General features: G+C 42.0%; 1 protein-coding gene across 4 annotated transcripts in view; it reads right to left on the bottom strand.

Moving 5' to 3' along the window:
* Positions 1–7,113: 7,113 nt before the first annotated feature.
* The window catches only part of ZWINT (ZW10 interacting kinetochore protein), a 29,319-nt gene continuing 12,302 nt past the window's right edge, over positions 7,114–24,130 (bottom strand). The window contains exon 9 of one of the 4 annotated variants that reach the window (XM_072723527.1): positions 7,114–10,535. The gene's annotated coding sequence lies outside the window, so the exon portion shown is untranslated. Of the gene's footprint in view, positions 10,536–15,235; positions 19,076–19,942; positions 21,611–23,319; positions 23,487–24,130 lie in introns of those variants that run through there. The other 3 variants (XM_072723525.1, XM_072723526.1, XM_072723529.1) reach the window with 3 other exon arrangements.

Here is a 24,130-nt window from a genome sequence, read left to right as displayed (position 1 = left end):
ACTTCATTCAAAGGGATATGTGCACCCCAGTGTTCATAGCAGCAATGTCCACAATAGCTAAACTATGGAAGGAGTTGAGATGTCCATAGACTGATGAATGGAGAGAGAAGATGTGGTGTATACACAATGGAGTACTACTCAGCCATCAGAAGGAATGAAATCTTGCCATTTCCAATGACATGGGTACAGCTAGAGGGCATTATGCTAAGTGAAATAAAGTCAGAGAAAGACAATTATCATATGATTTGACTCAGTGGAACAGAAGAAACAAAACAAATGAGCAAATGAGTGAGAGGGAGAAACCAAGAAACAGATTCTTACAGAGAACAAAGCAGATACCAGAAGGGAGGTGGGTGGGTGAAACAGGTGATGGGGATTAAAGAGGATAATTATCATGACAAAAATATAAAAATAAACACAAAAGCAAAAAAGGAAACTCAGTTTGTGCTTTCACACCCTTCATTTTCTTTCTTTTTTTTTTTTAAGATTTATTTTTTAAGTCGGGGAGAGGGAGACAGGGTGAGCGTGTGAGCAGAGGGGAGGAGCAGAGGGAGAAGGAGGAGCAGACTCCCCACTGAGCAGGGACCCTGACAAGGCCTCTGCCCCAGGACCTTAGGATCATGACTTGAGCAGAAATCAAGAGTCGGTCAGCCACTTAACCAACTGAGCCACCTAGACGCTGCTCTTCATTTTCATAAAACGAAGCAAAATCAGACAGAAATGTGAGCCTGAGACTTCAGGGAAACTGTAGAGTCATAATCATCTGATCCTGATGCTCCACAAGAAGATGCATTTAAACCAACCATGATTGTATCTGGACATAATTTCTAAAGTTAGAGACAGATAACCTTCCCATTGTTTCCCCCCAAACATTTTATGCACAGAATCATACTTCTAATACAAGAACAAGAAAAAAATGCACTTTTCCTCACAAAAATAAGCTTCCAGAGGATGCTTAGGAAACAAGTTTTACTGTCAGCAGTTCTATTAAGTTATGGAATGATCACTGAATATCCGGCTTTTCCAGGAGCAGCTGGGATCCTCTCTGCGCTCTGCTGGAGCCAACAGCGAGCGCAGGTATCAGGGCCTAGGGCCGGAGGCCTACTCGATCACTTAACTAGTCATTCTGAGTATCACACAGTTTCCCTACCTTTACAACACAGGTGACCTGTCTCCAAATCTGAACGTATTTAGCACAGTGTTTGGGTCACTGAAGTAGGTGTCTACGAAGGGTTGTGACCACGGATTAGTAAATTCTGGTCATGACACTCACTTGTAATTTTTAATGTTACTGATCAAGACCAAAATGGCTAATGCTGGCTTCACCCATCACTTTAATGGGTCATTACTTGCAGATATGTATGAAGGAACAGGACAGCGAGGGGTCCGGGTGGCCACGAGGGAAGGGCGCACTGCGGGGCACTGTAATCTCGGGCTCCTGTGGGGCCCGCAGCTCTTCTTCCCATCAGCACTCCCAGCTTTGTTATAAATGCTGATTTTTTTCCACATCTTTTGTAAGAGCGTGATTTTTGCAATTAGTTTCCCTAGTGTGACAATTTTGAATAGAAGTCACGTGCAAACATGCAAAAACGAGACAAACACCACGACTGGTGGGCGGCAGCGTGAGTTGAAGAAACCAACAGGAACACTCATGAGTGGAAGGCCCACTGTGTGGTTTACCTCACACAGGTGCTTACCTGGCTCTGACCAACCGGGGGAACGTACTAAGGCGATCACTTATGCCTCACAGTTGACTGGCAAAAACTGGGCTAGCAAAAATGTCCTCCCCAACGATCTGTGAGGAGTACACATCCAGTTTATATTCCAATTCTCCACAAAGAGAAAAACAAAACCCAGGATGGTTTTATAAATGTTTAACATGAATTTTCTGGGGACCTAAGGTACAGTTTTCTAGAATATAAGTTTTCAACATTATTCCTTTTTGGTTTTTGGCTCTTTTTGTTCAGCTTTTTTGAGAAATAATTCACAAATATAATTCTAATATGTTTGAAGTGTGTAATGTGATTTGATATAATGTGAAAGGACGCCCACCAAGTTAATGAACACATCCATTATCCTACACATTTACCTTTTTATTGGGGCGCAGAGCAGAGAACCAACTGAGCCACCTAGTATTTGAGTTGTACTCTATTAGCAAATTTCAATTATGCAAAACAGTAATATCAACTACCGTCACCACGGCATACATCAGGTCACCAAAACTTACTCGTGATTACTGAGAGTCTGCACCTGTTTGAGATCCAATTTCCGTCATCCCTCAGCCATGGCAACCACCATGCTAATATGTTTCTATGAATTTGCTTTTTTTTTTCTTTAAGACTCCTCAAAAAAATGATACCAATACAGTATTTGTCTTTCTCTGTCTGGATCATTTCACTTTGCATAATGCCATTCAGTTTTCACCCATGTTGATGCAAATGGCAGGATTTCCTTATTTTTTAAAGCTGAAAAATATTCCTTTGTGTGTGTGTATATTTCCTTTATCCAGTCACCCATCGACAATTAGGTTGTTTCTAGACCTCAGCTACTGTGAATAATGATGGATGAACACAGGATTACAGATAAGTTCTTGCAATAATGATTTTATTTACTTCTAGAGGTGGGATTGCTTTAGCATACTACGGTCCTATTGTTAACTTCTTGGGGAACCTCCATACTGTTTTCCACCATGGCTGCACAAGTTTGCCCACCAAGAGAGTGTAAGGATTCACTCTTCTGCATATCCTTACCAGCATTTACCTTTTGTTTTTATGATAACAGGCCTCCCTCCCAACAAGTATGAGATCTCCCCTCACTGTGGTTTTGGATTTCCCTGGTGATGAGTGATGCAGAACATCTTTTCACATACCTGTTGGTCATTTCTAGGTTTTTATGTTCTTTTATTTTTTTTAAGGTTTTATTTATTTGGGAAGACAGAGAGCAACAGAGAGAACAAGAGAGAGCACCAGCAGGGGGTTGGGGGGAGGGAGAAACAGGGTCCTCACTGAGCAGGGAGCCCAACACAGGACTCGATCCCAGGACCCCAGGATGATGACTGAGCCGAAAGCAGATGCTTAACCCACTGAGCCACCCAGGTGCCCATTTCTAGGTTTCTTTCAAAGAATGTCCTTTGCCCATTTCGGGAGCCGGAGAGTAATTTGTTTCTTTGCTATTGAGTCATAGGAGTTCATTATAGATCTGAATATTGCCTCATTGTAAGATTTGTGGTTTGCAAATATCCTCTCCCTTTTCGTAGGCTGCCTTTTCATTTTGATAGTTTGCTGTGCCGAAGCTTTTTAGTTTGATGTAGGCCTATTTATTTCTAGTTTTTTTTCCCCTTTGTTTTTGGTGTCAAATCAAAAAAGTCATTGATGAGACCAATGGCAAAATGATTTTCCTTATTTTCTTCTAGGACTTTGATGTTTTCAACTCTTGTGCTCATGTCTTTAATCCATCTTGAGTTGATTTTCATGCATGTTATAATACAGGGGTCTAGAGTTGTCCCTTTATATGTGGGTGTCCAGTTTTCCTAACACTAATTTACTTAAGAGACCATCCTTATCCCATTTTATACTCTTGACTTTGTGGAAAGTTCATTGACCATATATGTAGTGGGTCAATCCTTAGGCTCCATGTTCTATCCCATTGATCTATGTGCCTGTTTTTACGCCAGGACCATGCTATGTTAAGTTTGAGGTCAAGAAGCGAATGGCTTCCAGCTTTGTTCTTGATTGCTTTGGTGTTCATAATCTTTTGTGGTTTCATAAGAATGTTAGGATTCTTTCCTCATTTCTGTGAGAAATGCTATTGGAATTTTGATAAGGACTGTATGCAATTTGTAGATTCGTTGGGTACAATATTTATTCTTCCATTTACTCCAACCTATAAACACCAAGTATCTTTCCACTTATCTTTTTAGATTTCTTTCATTGATGTTTTATAGTTTACAATGGATATATCTTTTTACTCCTCAGCTGAACTTATTCCTAAGTATTTTATTGTTTTTGATGCTATTGTAAATGGGACTTAAAGTCTCTGGTAATTCATTGTTAGCTTATAAAAATGCAACTAATTTTTGTATATTGATCTTGTATCCTACAAGTTTACTGGATGCATTAGTTCTAACAGCTTTTTGGCCGTCTTTGTGGCTTTTCTATATAATACTATGTCATCTGTGAACAGAGGCAATTTTACTTCTTCCTTCTTTTCGGATGTATTTTATTGCTCTTCTTGCTTAGTTGCTCTGGCCAGTGTTTCTAGTCTATGTTGAACAGAAACAGTGAGAGCGGGCATCCTTGTTTTGTTCCTGACCTCCACTTTACACTGCTTTTGTAAGATTTTAGTTGTGGGCTTGCTGTATATGGCCCATACAGGACTCCCTTGCTATCCAAAAGTTCCCTTTATGCCACTTTGCTTTTACAAAAGACCTACATTAGCATCTATTTTTGCTAAGCAAAAATCCAAAGATGGTTTTTGCTTTTATGAAATAATAATTGCTTTACAATCAAGGTCTCCTAGGAATGATCTGCTTTTGGGTACTAGAGGAAATCATCATGTTGAGGTGCATTCCTTCTACACCCAATTTATGATTACACTTCAATCCCCTTATTACTGATCTGTTCAAGTTCTCTCTATTCATGATTCAGTCTTGACAGGTTATATGTTTCTAGGTACTTGTCCATTCCTTTCAGATAATTTGATTTGTTAGCATAATTGTTCCTAGCATTTAGTACTTAGTATTTCTAGGTATCAGCTATAATGTCTTCTTTAATTTCTGATTTGAGTATTCTTTTTTTTTTTTTTGGTCTAAATATTGGTCAATTTTCTCATTTCATTGATCTTTTCTATTATCTTCCTAGTCTGTATTTCATTAAATCTCATGATCTGAGTTATTTCCTTCTTTAATTTGTCCTTCTTTTTCTTGTTCCTTGAAGTGTAAATTTACATTTATTTGGAATATTTTCTCTTAATATAAGTATTCATCACCATAAACTTCTGAGAACTGCGTTTGCTGCATCCCATATGTTTTGGTATTTTGTGTTTGCATTTTCTTTTATCTCAAGATATTTTCTGATTTCCTTTTTGATTTCATCTTTGACCCATTGGTTGTTCACTAGCATGTTGATTAATCACCACATATGTGTGGATTTTCTAGTTTTTTTCTTTTCTTTTCTTTTTTAAAGATCTTATTTGAGAGACAGAGAGACAGCATGAACATGAGCATGGTGGAGGGGCCAAACAAGGAAGAAACAGACTCTCCGCTCAGCAGGGAGCCTGATGCAGCACTCGATCCCAAGACTCTGAGATCATGACTGAGCCACCTAGATGCCCCATGCTCTTTTCTTGCAATTTTCAATTTCAAATCATGGTCAGAAAAGATAATGAACATAATTTCAATTTTTTTTAAATTAAGATTTGTTTTTTGGCCTAACATATGATCTACCCTAAAGAATATTCTACATGTGCTTGAGAATATGTGTTCTGTTGCTGTTGGATGGAAAGTTCCCTGTATCTTTTAGGTCCATCTAATCTAATTAAGTTTGATTTTGTCCTTACTGGTCTTCATTTGGAGTGTGGAGTACTGAAATCCCCTACGATTAGTGCCTTGCTGTTCATTTCTCTCCTGGGATCTATTAGTATTTACTTATATGTGTTTTAGTGCTCCTATGCTGCTCAGCTGGTTTCGGGATTTCTCCCAGAGGGAAATGTGCTGTGTGGAGCTACATACTTGGTGCATCCGTGGAAGACAGAAAACTCAGGAGCCTCTTATGTCGCCCTCTTGGTCTGGATCCATCATGACTCATTGTTAACTATTCTTATAATAAAATAAGACAAAGGGAAACATCTGGGACTAATTTTCAGTTAAGTGTCCAAAATAGATGAATAGAACTGTTTTTGTCAAAGCTAAGAATAACGAACTCACGTGAATAATTACATGTCCTGGCATTAAAGATGGAATTCAATCCAAAAGGCACTGCAGTTACAGCTCCTGTGGGATAAAATCTTCACATATTCAGACCGACTCTTAAAGGAAAAGCCACTGAAGGTGTAAACTGGCCCCAGCTCTGCTTCTATTCGACTGTGTGGTGACAGTGAATTACCTTTGACATTTACACCTTAGTTTTCTTCTCTATCAGATAAAATAGTAAGTTCCCCACCCCCCAACACTTAAACTCCAAGATTCTCTGATCCTGAACACTGGAAAGCTCAGTATCCAGGAAAGATTGAGAGATTGCCAGAGGTGTGTGATGTGTTGGTGAGAGCCTCTGCATCACTGCTGGTTAGTACAGATGGGGGAGCTAACCTGTCTGGAAGTTCAGCAGGCTCCTTCCCAACACAGAAACGTGGCTGCACTTCTCTCGAGCCTATCAGGTCGTGAACATCAAGGTGAAGGAGAGACACATGATTAGCAGACCATTACATTCCGAGGGCAGCAGAAAGACAAAGGAAGTGAGAACAAACGCTGGAAGGCTGGTGTAACAGGCAGTCTGAGGTTGTCCCAAGCTAGAACAACTCCATCCTCCCCTGTCCAGTCACAGCATTCTCAGTTTTAAGAAACAGTCTATGTGGTTCAAGACAGCTCTTTTATCTCATCCTATTTATTACTTTGGATATATGCCATGTGGTGTCATTAGAAGTACTCAAGGAGTATGGAGACCCTGGCTAGATAAATTCTATCAGAAAAAGCAGGGCCACAGCAGGCCTTCACTTCATTACATGACACTACTACAACTGTGTACTCATCAGGAACCCATGGCAAACACATCCTGTCAGCCTGAACCTCAAAATCCGTCCATGATCTAACAATTGATCCACACCTCCAATGGTACTCGCCAATCCAAGCACCATCACCTTTGCCTTCCTACATTTTATCTGTTTTATTTTCCATGTAGTAGCTATGTGCTCTCTTAAGGTATGAGACAGACCATGCTCGAAAATTCTTACCAGCTTCCTAACTCACTCAAAATAAGCACAACTCTTTACTATGGGCTACAAAGCCCCCTACTGTCTGGCCCTGAGCTTCTCCTCAGACATTCTGTACTTCCATCCTTACTCTCTGCTCTAACTATCCCAGTCATCAAACAATCCACAAAGACACGACACACTCTCCTGTCCCAGGGGCTCAGCTTTACTACTTTATTGCCAGGACACCATTTCCCTCAGTCATTGGTTTGAATTTCTGCCACATTTTGTTCCTATCTCTGCTCAATGTCACCCTACTAGGGTGGGCCATCTAAGAAAATTTTCATTATATCCCTTTAACTTTTGCTTCATCTTTTTACAGAGTACGATATGATGTTGTAATCCATGTTTTCCATTTGCTCAGTCTCCTCCACTCAATTATGGTACTAAAGTCAGGAACTTTGGTTTCACTGCTGTATCCCACATGGTGAGAATAGAGCATCACACTAATTAAGCACTGAATGTGCTATGAGAATGAATACCTTTACTGCTGTTATTCAAATGTATTTAGGGAGATCATAAAAAGAAAAGGAACTTAGTGAAATGAATCGCTGGTCCAAACGATAAACACGTATATTTTTCCGGCAGAGCTGGAGTCAAAAGAAATGCAGTCATATCTTAAAAGGTGAAATATGGACACAAGAAATCCAGGGAGGAAGACCCCAAAATTTGAGTGCTAGGCTGTGGTGTCTTCACATTCTCACCACCACATACAAATCCTTCTTAAACACAGCGCTTGTGATGGCGGTGGAGGCAGTGGAAAGGTGGTAGTGTTGGTGGCGACGGAAGTGGTGGTTGTGGTGATGATGGCAGTAGTGGAGGTGGTTGGGTGGTGATGGCGGTGATGGTCGTGTGGTGACTGATAATGATGGTAGAGATGCTTTGTTTCTAAAATTAAAAACCGGGATCCCTGGGTGGTGCAGCGGTTTGGCGCCTGCCTTTGGCCCAGGGCGCGATCCTGGAGACCCGGGATCGAATCCCACGTCGGGCTCCCGGTGCATGGAGCCTGCTTCTCCCTCTGCCTGTGTCTCTGCCTCTCTCTCTCTCTGTGTGACTATCATAAGTAAATAAAAATTAAAAAAAAAAAATCTAAAATTAAAAACCATGTATGGCAGATTGTTTAAGAACATTCTGCATACTTTAATACTCTGAGAACTTGTAAATACACCCATTTAATAGTTTCTGAGGTCATTTGACCCTGGGTAAATCTGTGATTTCAGTGGATAACGGCACAAAACTCTGAGCCTTCTTTCTATTATTACTTACTAGTTGAGACTAAATGTCTGAAATTCAGGTTTCCCATTTATGAAACTGGATGAAAAACAATTTAGCTTATATATGGTATTTGGAGTTATCAAACAAGAGTCTGATAATTAGTTGTGCAATTTAATATCACATAATGGAAATGGTCTAACCTGGCTCATACCTGAGACTCTTTGATAGATGGGTGCAGACAAATTTTGGCGAAAATTTCTATTCAGTCACATGTTCTCAGTGTTCTAAGATTATTGCTTTCTTTGGTGAGGCTAGAAATTTTAGCTCCTCAGAAATATAGTGATGGTTAATACACTTGAATGCATGAAGGGTAAAATAAAGCATAACTTCCTTCTCTTTGTTGTATTTAAAATAAATAACTTTTCATCCAGGAAAGTTTGCATTAATTTGTTTAAAGAGTAGTATAACAATACTAAGAACCTCACATCCATATGTACTCATAACTTTTCTTTTTTTTTAGATGTATTATTCATTTTAGAGAGCACACATGTGATAGGAGGGGCAGAGGCAGAGGGAGAGAGAATCTCAAGCAGATCCCACTCTGAGCGCAGAGCCTGATAGGAAGCTTGGTCTCATGACCCTGAGAGCAAAACCAAGTCAGATACTTAACGGACTGAGCCACCCAGGTGCTCCTGTACTCATAACTTTTCTATACGTATCCATTATTTCTTACTGCAAGAAACTGCAGTTCTTTTGGTGATGAATGAGGACTTTCCCTGCCCAAGGAAGTTTTCTGGGCACATATGCAAACTGCCAAGTTGATGACACTGATGAGAGCAGTTCTCAACCAATGCTGATCCCCTTCCTCATTCTTTAGATACACCAGCTCCCTGGGGTCTCGAGAAAGTGTGTTAATCAGTCACCCGTGCAAGGAGCAGTCACTGATATACCTGTACTCGATTCCTTCCTTTCTCACCGATATGACTCCCTTCCATTGCAGTGCTGTTTGGGATCATTTCCTAAATAAACTACTCAAATCTATGTATTTATTTTTTGGTGAGACCCAAACAAAGAGCACTGGTGCTACATGTGGTCTTAGAAATTGGATTTTTAGGATGGGGTTAGGTGACCTCAAAAAACGCTAATGGGATTGCAGTCGCTAATGGTAAGCTGCATGGTGTTAGCCTACGATTATCTGAAGCAAACAAGTTCTGAGGCTCAGAACCGGGATGAGGCACAGCAGACGGAGCTGCATTCACCTTCAGGGTATCCTGAGGCTTATCAGATTTTAAGCCAAATGTAACTGTAAGCCAGGGCTCTGAAATTAACTCAACAAAAAATACAAAACAAAAAAAGTAGGCTAAAGCCAGCCTTCTCACCCTGTGCATGCTGTGCCAGCGACGGCCAGTGAAGGCCTCCTTAGTAAGCTTGAAAAGAAACTCACTTCCTCCTTCTACAGCCAAAGAGCAGAACGTGTTAAAAATGAAGATGAAGACTTTATTGCTGGGGGTGAGGGCTTACAGTGAGGCTGAACTCCTAGCTGCAGCAAGCTGCCCAAGCTAAAAGACACTGAGATGCTGAGATCTGGCAGGGGACAGTCGAGTGGATGCTTCGGAGAACTCCAGACTGCCCATGACAATAGCATGACCTGCTTCTAGTATGTACTTTATCACCCAGAAAGTTCCTTCCCAGTGGTTACTGGACAGTTAGAAGGGCTTCATTAAGGTACAGTTAAGGTGAGATGGCCAGCTTGGAAAAGACACCAGTGGGGCTGGAGTCCTGTGCATCAATGGTCCTGCATCTCTGGAGCTCAAATACATGAGTCAAGGAACCAAGGGTGGTGGTTAAGAGTGGCCAATCTCACCATCATGCTCAGTGACCCAGGGCGTAATCTATACTTCCCATCCCTCTAACATTAGAGTCTATGCAATCAGGTTCTATACTAGATGAAGGCTGGGTGGGAGACATTCCTCCTAGAAGAGACTTCAATTTCGATAAACATAAAGCTATGAAAACCACTTAGTTATCTGCGGTTTCTCTTGCCAGGAGCCCTGCAGGTGGCCAAAAGATAACACACTATACTACTGACTGGAACCAACTAACCCTTAGGGCCAGGGGATGGGATAGTGGCAAGCAGGGACAGAATGTATGTATCTTGAGCTCAGGGGATCGACTGGGGCACCTTGTGGGACTTCCATCCATGGGGATGACCTTCAGCGGGCAACTGGAGAAATCATGGTCTGAAGGGGCAAGACCCCCAGTGTTCTTATACTTTAAGGTCACATATCTTCAGTATTTTGCAAGCAAGCAACCTGGATGGTCAGATGTGCGGATGCTGGCTGAGGTTAATCTGGAATCTATGGGATAAAAGGGAAAAATGATTATTAACGATACGCTCTAAGCTAACTGCAGTTGGAGAAAATGAGTGAAATACCGGATCTTTGTGTTATTTTTTAAAAGTGCATGTGAATTTACAACTATTATTCCAAAACCCACAGTTTTTCTAAGTGTGTAGGTAAAATCTTGATGGGCCATGATCTCACTAAAGCAAAGATGAGACGTGAGGAACAGAACGTGAGATGACAATGGGTCTGAGTAGCGCAAGTGGGGGCTGTAGAAGCAGCTGCCGGAACCCCACTCACTCCTGTTGTCGTGCAAGTTTGTCCACTGCCCCGGTGGGAAGCATGTCCTCTGTGCACAGGGCAGAGGCTGAGCACCAGGAAGCCCATCCTCTGAACAATCTTAACATAGGACAACTGAAAGCTGCCCTTCTACCCTGGGTCTCTGCACTTAGGACAACTCTACATGTTTCCACCATCACCTGGAGGCCACAGTGGTAATACCCCATTACCCACAACAGCAACGGGCTTGTTAAACCCTGGGTATTGGCTTCCCTCCTTCCCATCTCTGCACGGTCCACACTCAAGGCCAAGACTTCCTCCAACTGCCTCCCAAACTACTTGTGCTCAGATCTTGATCACTGATCTCCTCAGGCGGACATGAACCAAAAACAAGTAATGCTATGAAATTCTCTGAGGGGACTTACTTTTATATCTAGTACTTTGGGGAATATTGAAAATGGAGACAAACAGGTTTTACTGCAAAGCACATCAGGAAACACAATTCAGAGAACAGCACTGTGGCTTTAGCCCTGTTTCCAAGCAGGTGCATGGGAGTTGTGAGTACATTCATTCCCTCTACTCAACCTCCCAGCTTCGCTGAGACTCTTGGGCCACCATGAAATCCGGAAGGCTGGGGAACCCTCTGCTATGCCCTCCAGCTGAACCACCCTTTATACTCAGTCCCCTAAATCTTAAGTTGTCAAGACGACGATCTTTTGAGAACCCACAGCTGCACAGGTATTACTTCCCCTGTGGCACTCTCTACCAGACACGTGATCCCAGAAGTATCTCCACTGTTGGTAAAGGGAATAGATAGATCCTCATTATTTTTGCCAGGGTCATTATCTTTCTTTCTGTCTAGGGCGAAAAAGTTCCTTATTCTGCAAATTAATTTCTTCATGTGATTCTTATCCCACTCAGGGTTAAATGTCTACAACCATCACCATGAATTGGTCTTATTTCAAATAATATTGCATCGCATCCACAGAACTTTGAGTTGGAGAGACAACCGGTTTCCCTAGCATACAGATGAAGAAGAGTGCAGTTGTGACTAGTTTATGAAGAGACTGACGCTCACATAATGTCAGGGACTCGCCTAAGGTGGGACTGTCAGCTAATGAGAGAGCTTAGACCTGAACAAATCAGTTTAGTGTGTTCCATGGACAACAGAGACAGGAACGCACAAGCGAAGGCATGAAGGGCATGGCATGTACATGGGGAAAATGGGATAGTTACTCTAAGACAAAAATGAGGACAGCTGTTAATCAAGATGTAATGTTTCTAATTGCACTGGTTGCTAAGACTCATACTGATTGTAAAGATATTAAACTGTAAAAGTGAGCATGTGAGAATCAGTACCATGATGACAAGGACACTCACAGAATGTCACGCCCGAGTGACACACGTATATTACTGAACCCTCACAGCAATTCCTGTCGATTTGCTCTATTAACAAAATCTGTACCAGTAACTCAATACTAACCTACTTGGGAATTGTTTCTTTACTCTTTTAAAAGAATTCAGAAAAGTCTTACCTGTTATTTTGCTATTGGAAAAAAAGAATTGAGCTACTGGCTTGCACATTTTATTTTGCACGAGCATTACCTGGGTTATTTACTAAAACACAGATTAACGGACTTCACTCAAAAGATTTCAGTAAACCTGGGTGGGAACCAGAATATACTTTCAAAGGAGTGTCCTGGGGATCCTGCTGGTCTTCAGACAATGCTAATAGAGGGCTGGCTTAACTGTCCTTTACATTTTTTTTTTCATATTAGTCTATTGTTAGAGACAGTAATAAAAGTTGTGCTACGGGCAATGGTTTTTGCAGTAGGTATGGTAGCCTGAGTAGAATGGGATGTACACTGATAAAAAAAGTTTACAAAGGCAACCGAATTTGAGCCTTTGAAAGTAGAGAAGCAGGACCGTGGAGGAACTTTAACACAGCCAAAAACTCAGCAATGCAGCGAGGAAAGATGCCACTGTAAGTTTGTGTCATTTCTCTAAGCAACCCGAATACTTTCATTTATTCACCATGAATACAATGTATGCAGTATCTTGTAATAAGTGCAACAGCAACTCTCTGCCTGGTTTCCCACCTAAGATATGCAGAGGGGATTACAGCGTTGAAACCAGGCTCCCCGCCGGAATCACTGGTGCTAAGAGCCTGAGAGGGAAAACTTCCACATCAAGCCCTAGGAGACCCAAAACACAAGTCCCTAGTCCACGAGTAAAGGGTAATAGGACACTCTTTATGCCTTTTAGCCTCCTCCCCAGACACCTGCCTGCACCTCTCCACACACGCACATCCACACAACACATGTTTGCACTTATTAGGTAACAGCATTAAGCAAATGTGAGATGCAGAATGCACAAGAGAATAGTTGGGATGATCTGGTTATGTCTCCAGAGCTAACAACGTAACACAGCCTTTCTGATTTTCCATAACATCTTAGGCAGCTGCCAAATGGTCTCATATTTATAAATTACTCATAACTAAGTGCATGAGTAAGAGACTTAATGACAGGAAGTTTCATAGCTTTGGAGTTAGGAAGGGAGGGAGGATGGAAGGAATCAAACACCTAGACTGGCTCCCAGGTAGGCCACGTGTGTCATACAAGCTCTTGAAAAACTACTTGAATGTTCATAACCTCATTCTCCGCTTTTTAAAAATACTGGTTTTCACGTTTGTTGTAATCCTTAAATAAGATCAATACAGATACCATCAGACAGCATTCTAATAAGATCAATCGTTTTGAGCTTTATGATAGCTTACAAATAGCAAATAATATAGCAAGATAACTGGTGTTTATTACATATTAGCAGATGCCTCTCTGTTTATGTTTGACTGTCCGTGACTTTCAAAATTTGTCTTTTTATGTAACCTGAGTGTCTCTTGTATATGTCTTAGATCATTTTAAAATTTCTTCTCAGGATCTGTTTTATCAAGTAAATTTAATCTATATACATTTTCCATTAGCAAGTCTCTAATTTCTATCTTATTTTATACGTCCCTTTATTATGTTTTTATTTTTCTTTTCAGGCTCCTCTTGGATTTTTTTCCCAGCAGTGAAGAACTGTAGTACCCACAGCACACTGAGTAGCAGAAGCATCATGCTCCTGGTGGTCCCCTCGCCCTCATGCCCCATGGGGTCAACATGGAGCCAACATGGAGGTGCCACCTCTACACCACACCTGAGTGGGTTTGTGACGCACCTGAGGAACACCGACCATGGAACACCCTCCCCTCTTACCGAAGGCAGTAGGCAAGCCTGCTCTTTCTCCTAGAGGGAGTGACGGCTGCATTCCTCAGGGCTGCCTGCTGCACATAAAACACTGGGACACAGACCAAGCAGAGCAGTCAGGGCTTCGTATTCCTGCCACACCCAGCAACAACGTTCACGAGGGCTCAGGGCCTGTGGCAGTTTGCTGTCCCCAATATCTGACCCTACGCTTTCTTGGCTGAACTGGAATAATCACATGAGTATACCACTCCACCTGCCGCTCTGGTAAATCTGACCAACAGGCACTGGGGCTAACAATATTTGTCTTGTACATAATATGATCAAGGGTATTCTCAACGGAACGTCAAGCAGCAACATGAGGCCAACCCATCATAGTATCGGCTTCAACAGTGCTGCCCAGGGCCCCAAACTCAGTCCCTTGTGAATAAGCCTCCAACAGGGCCAGTGGGTCTTATCTCAGACACTGGGGACATAGTCAGGCAGCAGTCAGTGATCAGAGCACATTATGGGTACTGGAGGACGGGTCCTCACTGCTCGCCCCGGCTTCCTGCAAGCCGCATGCAATGTGCTCCAGGAACATGTGAGTGGCTGTGCGCTGGGGCCTGGGCAACAGGTAAAGTTGCTGAGTTCAGATACAGAGTGACTTTGGAATTGGTCACAACTTACCATCTGAGTCATCCCCTGAAAGTTGTAATGTCTCCAAAGTCCAAAAACAGTTAGGTTAGACAGGTCCTACCAGGTGACTGGTTTCCTGGGTGGGGAGACGGACTCCTGGAGCTTCCTCTTCTGAATCCTCTCCTTGAAGCCCTTCCTACACAGGCTTGTATACAACTGACCTGGTTGAAGGACAGACCCAGAAGGATACGGCCACATTTTTTCCATACTTGGGTTATTTCTATTTTGCCTGAATCCCACTTATGCAGGTGTTAGGACCAAGTTATCTTGACCAAATTTGCTAGTTTTTAATTTACATCGGTGAACTTCACTTTTTGAAATACCTCTGTAAAATTCAGGAATTTTTCACCTATGTTTGAACTGTTTTATTCACATTTTGATGGACTCTTCATCATTTCATTATTCTTCAGTTCTCTTTTCTCTATCATTATTGACATTCATGAGAAGAACAAAATGGCATAAATTAACAGTATCATATGTAGAAAATCTGAACTAAAGAAATATCTGAAAATAATGGAAGACAGTGGCATTGCAAATTTTATTAATGACAGAAGCATCTATAAATAGCAACGCACATTAGACATTTATAAAGTGTAACCACCTTCAGTTATGTATAATTTTATAAGCAAAACGAAAAGTGTATTGCCCAAAAGACGTTTGTGGCTATTATTCATGAACATTACATTTTAACATCTAAAGTAAACTCCATGTTTATAGAATTTTGTTTGCTTTTAGAAGCCTCCTCAAGTATATTTTGTTGTATTTTCCATGCTATTATTTCTGAAAATAAAGAAGAATCTCCTTTTGTGTACACAAATTTTCTTCATGGCAGTGTAACACAAACAGGCCTCAAGTCCTACACTAAACAATAATAATTTTTAGGCAATAAGCAATATTAAGCAATCTTATTTTCTTTCATATTTGAATGGCCAGTTTCTGGGAGTTTTCTGGATGGATCTTGCATATGAATTCCATATAGTTTCTTCCATCTTTATGAACCTAATTTCTTTTTTTTTTTTTTTAAGATTTTATTTGAGAGAGACAGTGTACACTCATGCACACATACAAGTGGGAGCGGGGAGCAGCGGGGAGAGGGAGAAGCAGACTCCCCGCTGAGCAGGGAGCCCAACATGGGACTGGATCCCAGGACCTTGAGATCATGACCTGAGTTGAAGGCAGACCCTTAACTGACTGAGCCACCCAGGTGCCCCTAACCTCTTTTATTAAAGAACTTGAACCATATTCTCCTAGGACAAAATCAGAGGGTATTTAGGGTGTATCATACAGTGTTATTCCCCAACAATCCACTCTGCCAACAAAGAGCATTTCCTCCAGAAAAATGTCCAGAAATGTATTCTATTTTACCTTGAGGGTAAAATCCCATACAACCTATAACACTCTCTAGAAGGCTGGGGTAGGCGCATGTTGATTTAAGAGTCTTAGATCCCAATCTTCACTATTTTCATAAGGGCTACTTGTTGGCCTAATCCAAAATGCTTTCAGTAGGTGTGCTCTGAGTAGGTGCACACACAAATATTCTTAAGCTCACTCATATAGCTTTAAAATTTAAATTACTACCTACATTCCTATATTATAGAAAGAGAATTAGATATAAAAGAGCCTTCAAAAATCATTTAACAGTCATTCTCATTTTACAGATAAGACAACTGAGTCACGAAAATACTAGTGGTGTTCATCACCAGGTTTGGAACATGAATCCCGGTTTCTCAAAAGCAGGGTCACCACTCTCTGCACTATGACATGTGCCCTTAGTGTAAACTACACACTTTCACCACAGCAAGGTAAGTGATAGCTACTAACCACTGACTTTACTGGTGGAAACACACATATGTAACAGTGCAAAAGTGAGAGAGAGCACTTAGCACATTAAGCCAATCCCTTCCTTCCAGAAAATTGAGGAGGAGGAAACACTTCTGCTAGATTGTGTCCCTCCCACAATTCACACGCAGAAACCCTCACCTTCAAGGTGATGGTAACAAGAGCTGGGGTCTTTGAAAGCTGACTGGGTCATGATGGTGGAGACCTCGTGAATGGGATCAGTGCCTTTATAAAGACCACCACAGAGCTCCCCCATCCTTCTACCATGTGAGCACACGATGGGAAGGTGCTGGTTTGAATCAGAAAGAGGGCCCTTACCAGACACAGGATCTTCTGACACTTTGGTCTTGGAGTCTCCAGTCTTAAGAACTGTGAGAAATACGTTTCTGTTGTTTACAAGCCACCAGTTTATGGGATTTTTTTTATGGCAACCTGAACTAATTCATGCTATGCAGCTAGCATTACCCTGACATCAAAGCCACACAAAGAAAAACAACAAAACTACAGATAAGTTATTTCTTATAAACATCAATATAAGAATTTTCCACAGAATAACATCAAAACAAAATACAAGAATGTGTTACAAGAACTATTCACAAAATCAAGTAGGATTTATTCCTGGAATGCAAAAATGGTTTAACATATCAAAATCAAACAATGACATACATCACAGTAACAGAATGAAATAAAAAATCCCATGATTATCTCAATTGGTGCAAAAAAAGCTTCTGACAGAATAAAACAATTCTTCACGATAAAAGCACTGAACAGACCAAGAATAGAAGAAAACCTTCTAAAATAATAAAGGCCATATATAAAAAACACATGGCAACCATTATACTCAAATGTAAGAACCTGAAAGCTTTTCCTCTAAGATCAGGAACAAGGCAAGGGTTCCCAAGGCATGTTCCACTTTTATTCAACATAGTAACGTAAATCCTGCCAGAGCAATTAGACAAGAAAAAGAAATAAAAGTTATCTAGATAAAAGAGGAAGAAGTAAAATTATTTTTGTTCACAAATGACATACTCTTATATGCAGAAAACCCCAAAGATTTCACACACAAAAAACCTACTGGAATTAATAAACAGATTTAGCAACGTTAATAAAAATAAGCCCTTACACATACGGTAGTAAAATATCTGATAATGACACAGAACCAGTCAAGGGGGAAAGGCCTCATTTCAACAAATGGTGTTAGAAAACTGTATACTCACATGTAAAAAAGAATGAAGTCAGACTCTTGGCCTGTATCACATACAAGAGGACTCAAAATGGATCAAAGGCTTTATACTAAGAACTAAAACAATGAAACCTTTAGAAAAATACATAGGAGAAAAGCTTAACTACATTTGCTTTGGCAATGATTTCTTGGATAGGACACCCAAAGCAAGGCAACAAAAGAAAAGAAAAATAGGTAAGTTGGATTTCACAATTAAAAATATTTGTGCAACAAGGACATAGTCAAGAATAAAAAGGTAATCCACAGATTGGGAGAAAACGGTTGCATATCATATATCTAATAATGGGGATTAACAGAATTCAGCCAAAAAAAACAAAACACCTGATTAAGAAATAGTCAAAAGACTGAACAGACATTTCTCTAAAGAAATGACCAACTAGTGTATGAAAAGATGCTCAAGACAGGCAATTAACAATTGATAGGGAAATGCACTCAAAACCACAATGAGATACCACTTCATATCCATTAGGGTGGCTATTATCAAGAACAAAAAAACTAGAAAAGTAAGTTTTGGTGAGGATGTGGAATAGCTGGAATCTCTGGGCACGGCTGATGGGAATGTAAAATGATGCAGCCACTGGGGGTTTCTCTGAAAATGAAACATAGGATTACCATATTCTCCAGCAATTCCAGTTTTGGAGTTTCAAAATAAGTGGAGGCAGGGACTCCTAAGGATATCTTTATCCACATGTTCACAGAAATGCTGCTCACAAGAATCAAAAGGTAAAGCAACCGAAGCACCCACTGGTGGATGTTTTCATCCAGGGGCAAAATGTGGAATATTCATACAGAATGGTCTTCAGCCCTAAGAAAAAAAAAGTTTGACATTCAAAAAACTGTGCTCAACGTCAGCCAGTCACGCAGGAACAAGTATGGTATGATTCCATCTACATGAGGTACGTAGTCAAATTCATAGAGACAGAATTAAGAGTGGTGGTCTTTAGGGGCTGGAGGGAAGGAGGAACGGTGGGGCAGTGGTTAATGGCAAGGAGGCACAGCCTGGGAGCATGGAAAAGTTCCGGAGGTGGATGGCGCTGACAGATGTACAGCAGCGTCAATGTACTTAATGCCGCTGGACTTTTAGTTACAATGGTAAATTCTGCTATGTATGTTTTTCCACCATGAAAACAACTACACCTATATATCACAAAATGTTAACACTGTAGTGTGAACAAGCTTCCCTCATTCACTGGGAGATTTCCTCGAAGGCTCCATCTGCCCCAGTCCATCTGTATATCCTCACATAGTGCCTGGCTTGAACTGAGTCCACGTCCCTGAGACACAAGGTTCAAAAGTCATAAAAAGAACAAGCAAAGGATAAAAAGAACAAGCAAAGGAAACAACTCTTGGATACCTTCCATGAAAGAGGCACCATATTTTGTACTAATAATATACAAATAAATCAGATAAAGTGTTAGCACTACATTCCATAAAATATGGTGAGTGCAGAAGCACAGAGGAGTGGATCCTGGGTCTCTGCTGGGAAACACCAGAGATAGCTCTGAAGAGTACACACTTTTCCAAAGGTTTGTGGAAGTACTACAAATGTATTTCATATCTTACTATTCAATATTATAAAGTTGCAAGTTTTACTACCTACAAAACAACTTCTAGCTGCTGATAAAGATCTACTGCATTAAAGTCTTATAAAAACGGCCGACGGAAATACGAGGGGAGAGAGTACCAATTAGGAACAGATGCGATCAAAACATTTCTTGTTTTAAGTTTTCTTACATTTGTACAGCTAACAGGTTGCTATGGCAACTTGGTTACCTTGAGATACTCAGAGATTAAACAACTATAATGTAGAAAATATACATTTCCACTTTTATTACTTTTATTTTTTTATTAATTACACTTTTAACAAAAAGATAAGAGTTACTGCAGATTATTATTATTATTTAAAAGACAATAATAGAAGATGTTGTTCACAGACCAATGAGTTCAGGAAAATAAACGAGGAAAAGGGCCACCCCCAAACTCTCATCACCCTGCAGGGCTCTAAGCCTGTGTGTGCATGTCTGCCTGGGGACGGGGTGAGAGGGGACCCGGGAATGTAACTACAAAGTAAAACTTAAAATGTGACATGTGACACGTAGCTTCTGAAAATTAGAAAGCAAGAAAGAGAAAATCATTGCAGCTTTTTTTTTTCTAAGATTTTTATTTATTTGTTTATGAGAGACCCACAGAGAGGCAGAGACACAGGCAGAGACAGAAGCAGGCTCCATGCAGGGAGTCCCCGATGTGGGACTCAATCCCCAAACGAGGGATCAAGCCCTGAGCCACCCAGGGGTCCCTCATCTAAGCTTTTTAAGAAACATCCCACTGAAGCATGAAGTCTTCAAGAGCACCTGAATCCAGAACAGCAACCATGATTTACGATGCTGCAGGTACTGCGGAGACCACCCCGGAGCACCACGGTGACGGCCGTCCCCGTCTGTCCTAGACTCTGTGCTAGCATCAGGGAGAAGGCAGCTTGGGTGATGGGAGGATGCCAGGCCACGCAGGGGTTCATGGGACCATCTCAGTACAGAGCACACGGCCACCGAGCCAACAAGGACACTCTGAGGCCAGAAGCATGAAGTGTTTTGGGGTCGCCGAGCTAACAAGGACACTCTGAGGCCAGAAGCATGAAGTGTTTTGGGGTCGAGTGCCGTCCGGCAGCCTCCCCGCTTACAGGCTGATGCCCCTGCCTGGTGCCTGGTGTCCGGAGCAGCCGGAGCAGTAGCTCTGGGATGACTAGCTGCTCACGTCCCAGCCCCCCCAGGAGGATCTGTAAACTTCCTCCTCCTTCCAAGGGTGAGGCAAGATGATTGGAGCTGCTCAGAGTTCCTAAAACTCAGGGTGATTGTAGGACTTCCTACGGTTTCTGCCGTGAACAGTTCAGCGATCGAGGCTTCCAGTGAGGCAGGTCGTGAGGTTTCAACACCACCGGGAGAGGGGCTGCGGGAAGAGCGAGGCCAGCTGTGTGTGCCCTTTAGTGTGAGACGGACCACCTCGGGAAACTACCGCCCGTCTTCAACCAACACTCCAACAGGTTTGCCTACAAACCTGTTCCTGGGCACAAGGACCCTCAGAGGAGTGGCTTTCCCAGTCTGGCAGATGTTTCATTATTGCCACCGGCAGGTAAAGGAGCCTTCCTGGGGAAAGCAGAGGTGTCAGCTGTCTGCCTCAGTGGCTCCAGGAACACAGAACACTGGTCCTCATAGGGGGGCCCCAGGCTCCTGCACACACGTCTGCACCTTCCCCACCATCCTCAGCATCCGCCCCGTGTAGCCAGCAGAGGAAGAGAGCAGGTGCTCATGTCACATCTTCACAAGCCAGGCTTGGAGGTCTCGTCCGTCCCGTGTCCCCAACGTAGCTCAAGTCCAGACATAGGGCCTCACCGGATGAAACAGGCCACTAGGAATTTAGCTTAGCTGTGGGCTTGGGGCACGATCTATAAATTTATATTTATATTTATAAAGGTAGGCAGTTTATTTCCTCACGGAGAAACATTTTCATTTCCTGAATTTATTTTCTGGGGGAAGAGAGTGAGGAGGTGTATGGAGCCCACACACTTCCATCTGTTCCCAGATGCATGTGCATGTGTGCACGCCGGGCCACCCCCATGGTCTCGAACCCTCACCCCACAGCACACATCCGCTTCCATGCCCTCCCACTCTGCCCTCAGCCGCAGGCCACATGTCTTCTCCCCTTCAGGGTCCTGCCACAGCCCAGAGCTCCCATCCTCACGTCATGTCCGCCTCGCCCGGGTCACCAGTCCTGTCACAGGCACGTCCACTGTGTCTCAGGGATGACCTGGCAAGCTGATAATACAATGAACGCTAAAGTCTTAGCAGAAACCAGGGAGGGTTTCCCACAAAACAGTCCCTAAATCCAGCGCATCATAATCCCTGGAGGTGTTTGTTACGTTTGCAAAATCTAAACCATGACCTGGGAAGTAGGATCTTTCCAGGCAACTGAAATCAACATTTAGAAACAGCTCCAGGTGACTCTACTGCATGTGAAATTTTAACAACCAAAGGGTTCGCTCTACGTCTTCCCAGGTAACAGATCATCGCAGCCAGGGACTGTGTGCCCGTCAACCATGGTGCGAGGGAAGAAACCAGGCACAATGGCCCGAGTATCACTGGGATTGAGTCTACAAATGGTACAATCCTATTTAACCAGTTAATGCCTAAGAGCATTAGATGTTCATCTCTTTAAAATTTGTGAACTGATAAAAACCTGCTATTTTCACTGAGATGACTGGAAGGTGACAAAATCAATACGAAGTTTTGACATCTACTTGCTTTTGTCTCTAAACTTCAAATTTTGAGGACGTCACTCGGCACTGGTTGGCCAACCAAGGCCTCTAACATCTATCTCCCAGTCACACACACCCCCCACAGCCTTCCTGTGGCCATGTGGCGCCTCCGGGGCTCCTCCACACGGTCCTGTAGTACTCTACTCATCCCACATGTGGAATTTTGCTTAGTTTACCCTTACTCTAAAATTCCCCAGCAAAACATACATTTTACAAAGGCTTCTTTCTCACCCCACTATTTCTAAACATTCCCTGGATTTATTCCAGAAAATTAGCTCCCCACTTCACATACTTCTGTAACACACATACGTTATATTATGTTGATTTCAACATATTTTAGCAGGCAGAGCAAAATATTTTCCTTATGTGCCAAGTTCTATCAATCAGGAGTGGCTAAATGGGGTCCTGGGGCAGGGCAGGGGAGTGGTCGTCCATATTTATGGCCATTATGGAAGAGCCAGGATTGACTAGACGTTTGTTCTGTGACTGGGGCAGGGAACGGCTGGCAGCGGTAACTCTTACATGGAACAATTTACACCTGCAAGCATCACGGATCATTAGAATCGGCCCCCCATAATTCTGCAGCAACCTTTCATTCAAATTCACACCATAAAACCCACTGTCACAGATTGCCAATGATGTCTGTGGTAAAAGGATACTCGAATTGTTATGATTAAACCAGAAGAGTCTCATTTGAGCTCTCAGACCTTCATTCTCTTAGTCCGTGAACTTCACATAGATTTTTGAAAGAACACTTCGGGAAGGCAAATGCAAAGTTCCAGGCGCCTGTGCTTGCCTTCTCAAGAGCTGCTCACATGCCAGGCTGACTGAAGTCAGCACAGGCTACATAAACACAGAGATTTAGCAAGTTCAGGCTTCTCTGTTTTCCCAGGTACTGGCCGTTCAGCCACAATCATCACTACAGAAGCAGGCAACCATGGTTGACGAGGTCTGAGCAGTAATAGTTCAGGTTCTTTTTTATTTTCCTTAAAGATTTTATTTATTCATGAGAGACACACACACACACACAGAGGAGGCAGAGACACAGGCAGGCTCCTCACAGGGAGCCTGATGCAAGACTCAATCCCCAGACCAGGGATCACACCCTGAGCCAAATGTAGATGCTCAACTGCTAAGCCACCCAGGCATCCCAATAGTTCAGGTTCTTATTCAAAAGCATAAGAAGAGTAAAACCAATGAGACAGTTGGTCAAGGAAGATGTTAACGTTAAACGTCAATACAAAATGTCTTAAGGGGCTACAGAGATTGCTAATCATGGGCCTGAGGATTTAAAGTATAAAACCTTTTGGAAATCTCTGGAGATAGGATACAAGGATGGAGATTCCTCATCCACACTTCTGTGAAGACAGTGAGGCCTGGAGGAAGACATTAGATTTTTAATTTTTCTACATTTTGTATTATACATATTTTCATATACTTAACCATCTAAGAAATATTAGGCCTCAACTGACACTAAACAAAGTAAGTAAACTGCTCTTGCTTCAGAACTTTAACACTGTCCAACCAAAACATCCAAGAATCAAACATCTCTCGAGTGAACTCTGCTCCTAATACAAACTTTAAAGTGAGCTAGTATGTCCAGTCAACTTCTTTACAAATAAACTGGACACTCAGATAAAAAGCAGCAGACTACGGATGGCAATCACTACTACAATAAAGTGAAAAAGGTTTCCCATAGCTTCCAGGTGTCTTCATGATTAGAATAAACGACTCCTTAGAAAACAACAGTAAAATTAAATTATAAAGAGAGAATAATACCTGCCTTCATAGTTTAGAATATATGTAAGACTGTGGAAGGAGCCTCGGTGTCCATCGAAAGATGAATGGATAAAGAAGATATGGTTTATGTATGCAATGGAATATTCCTCAGCCATTAGAAACGACAAATACCCACCATTTGCTACAACGTGGTTGGAACTGGAGGGTATTATGCTGAGTGAAGTAAGTCAATCGGAGGACAGTGTATGTTCTCATTCATTTGGGGAATATAAACAATAGT

This window comes from Vulpes vulpes, chromosome 10 (genome assembly GCF_048418805.1).
Source record: "Vulpes vulpes isolate BD-2025 chromosome 10, VulVul3, whole genome shotgun sequence".
Lineage (NCBI taxonomy): Eukaryota > Metazoa > Chordata > Mammalia > Carnivora > Canidae > Vulpes > Vulpes vulpes.
Note: the sequence above shows the minus strand (reverse complement) of the source record. Positions and strands in the feature narration are given on the sequence as shown.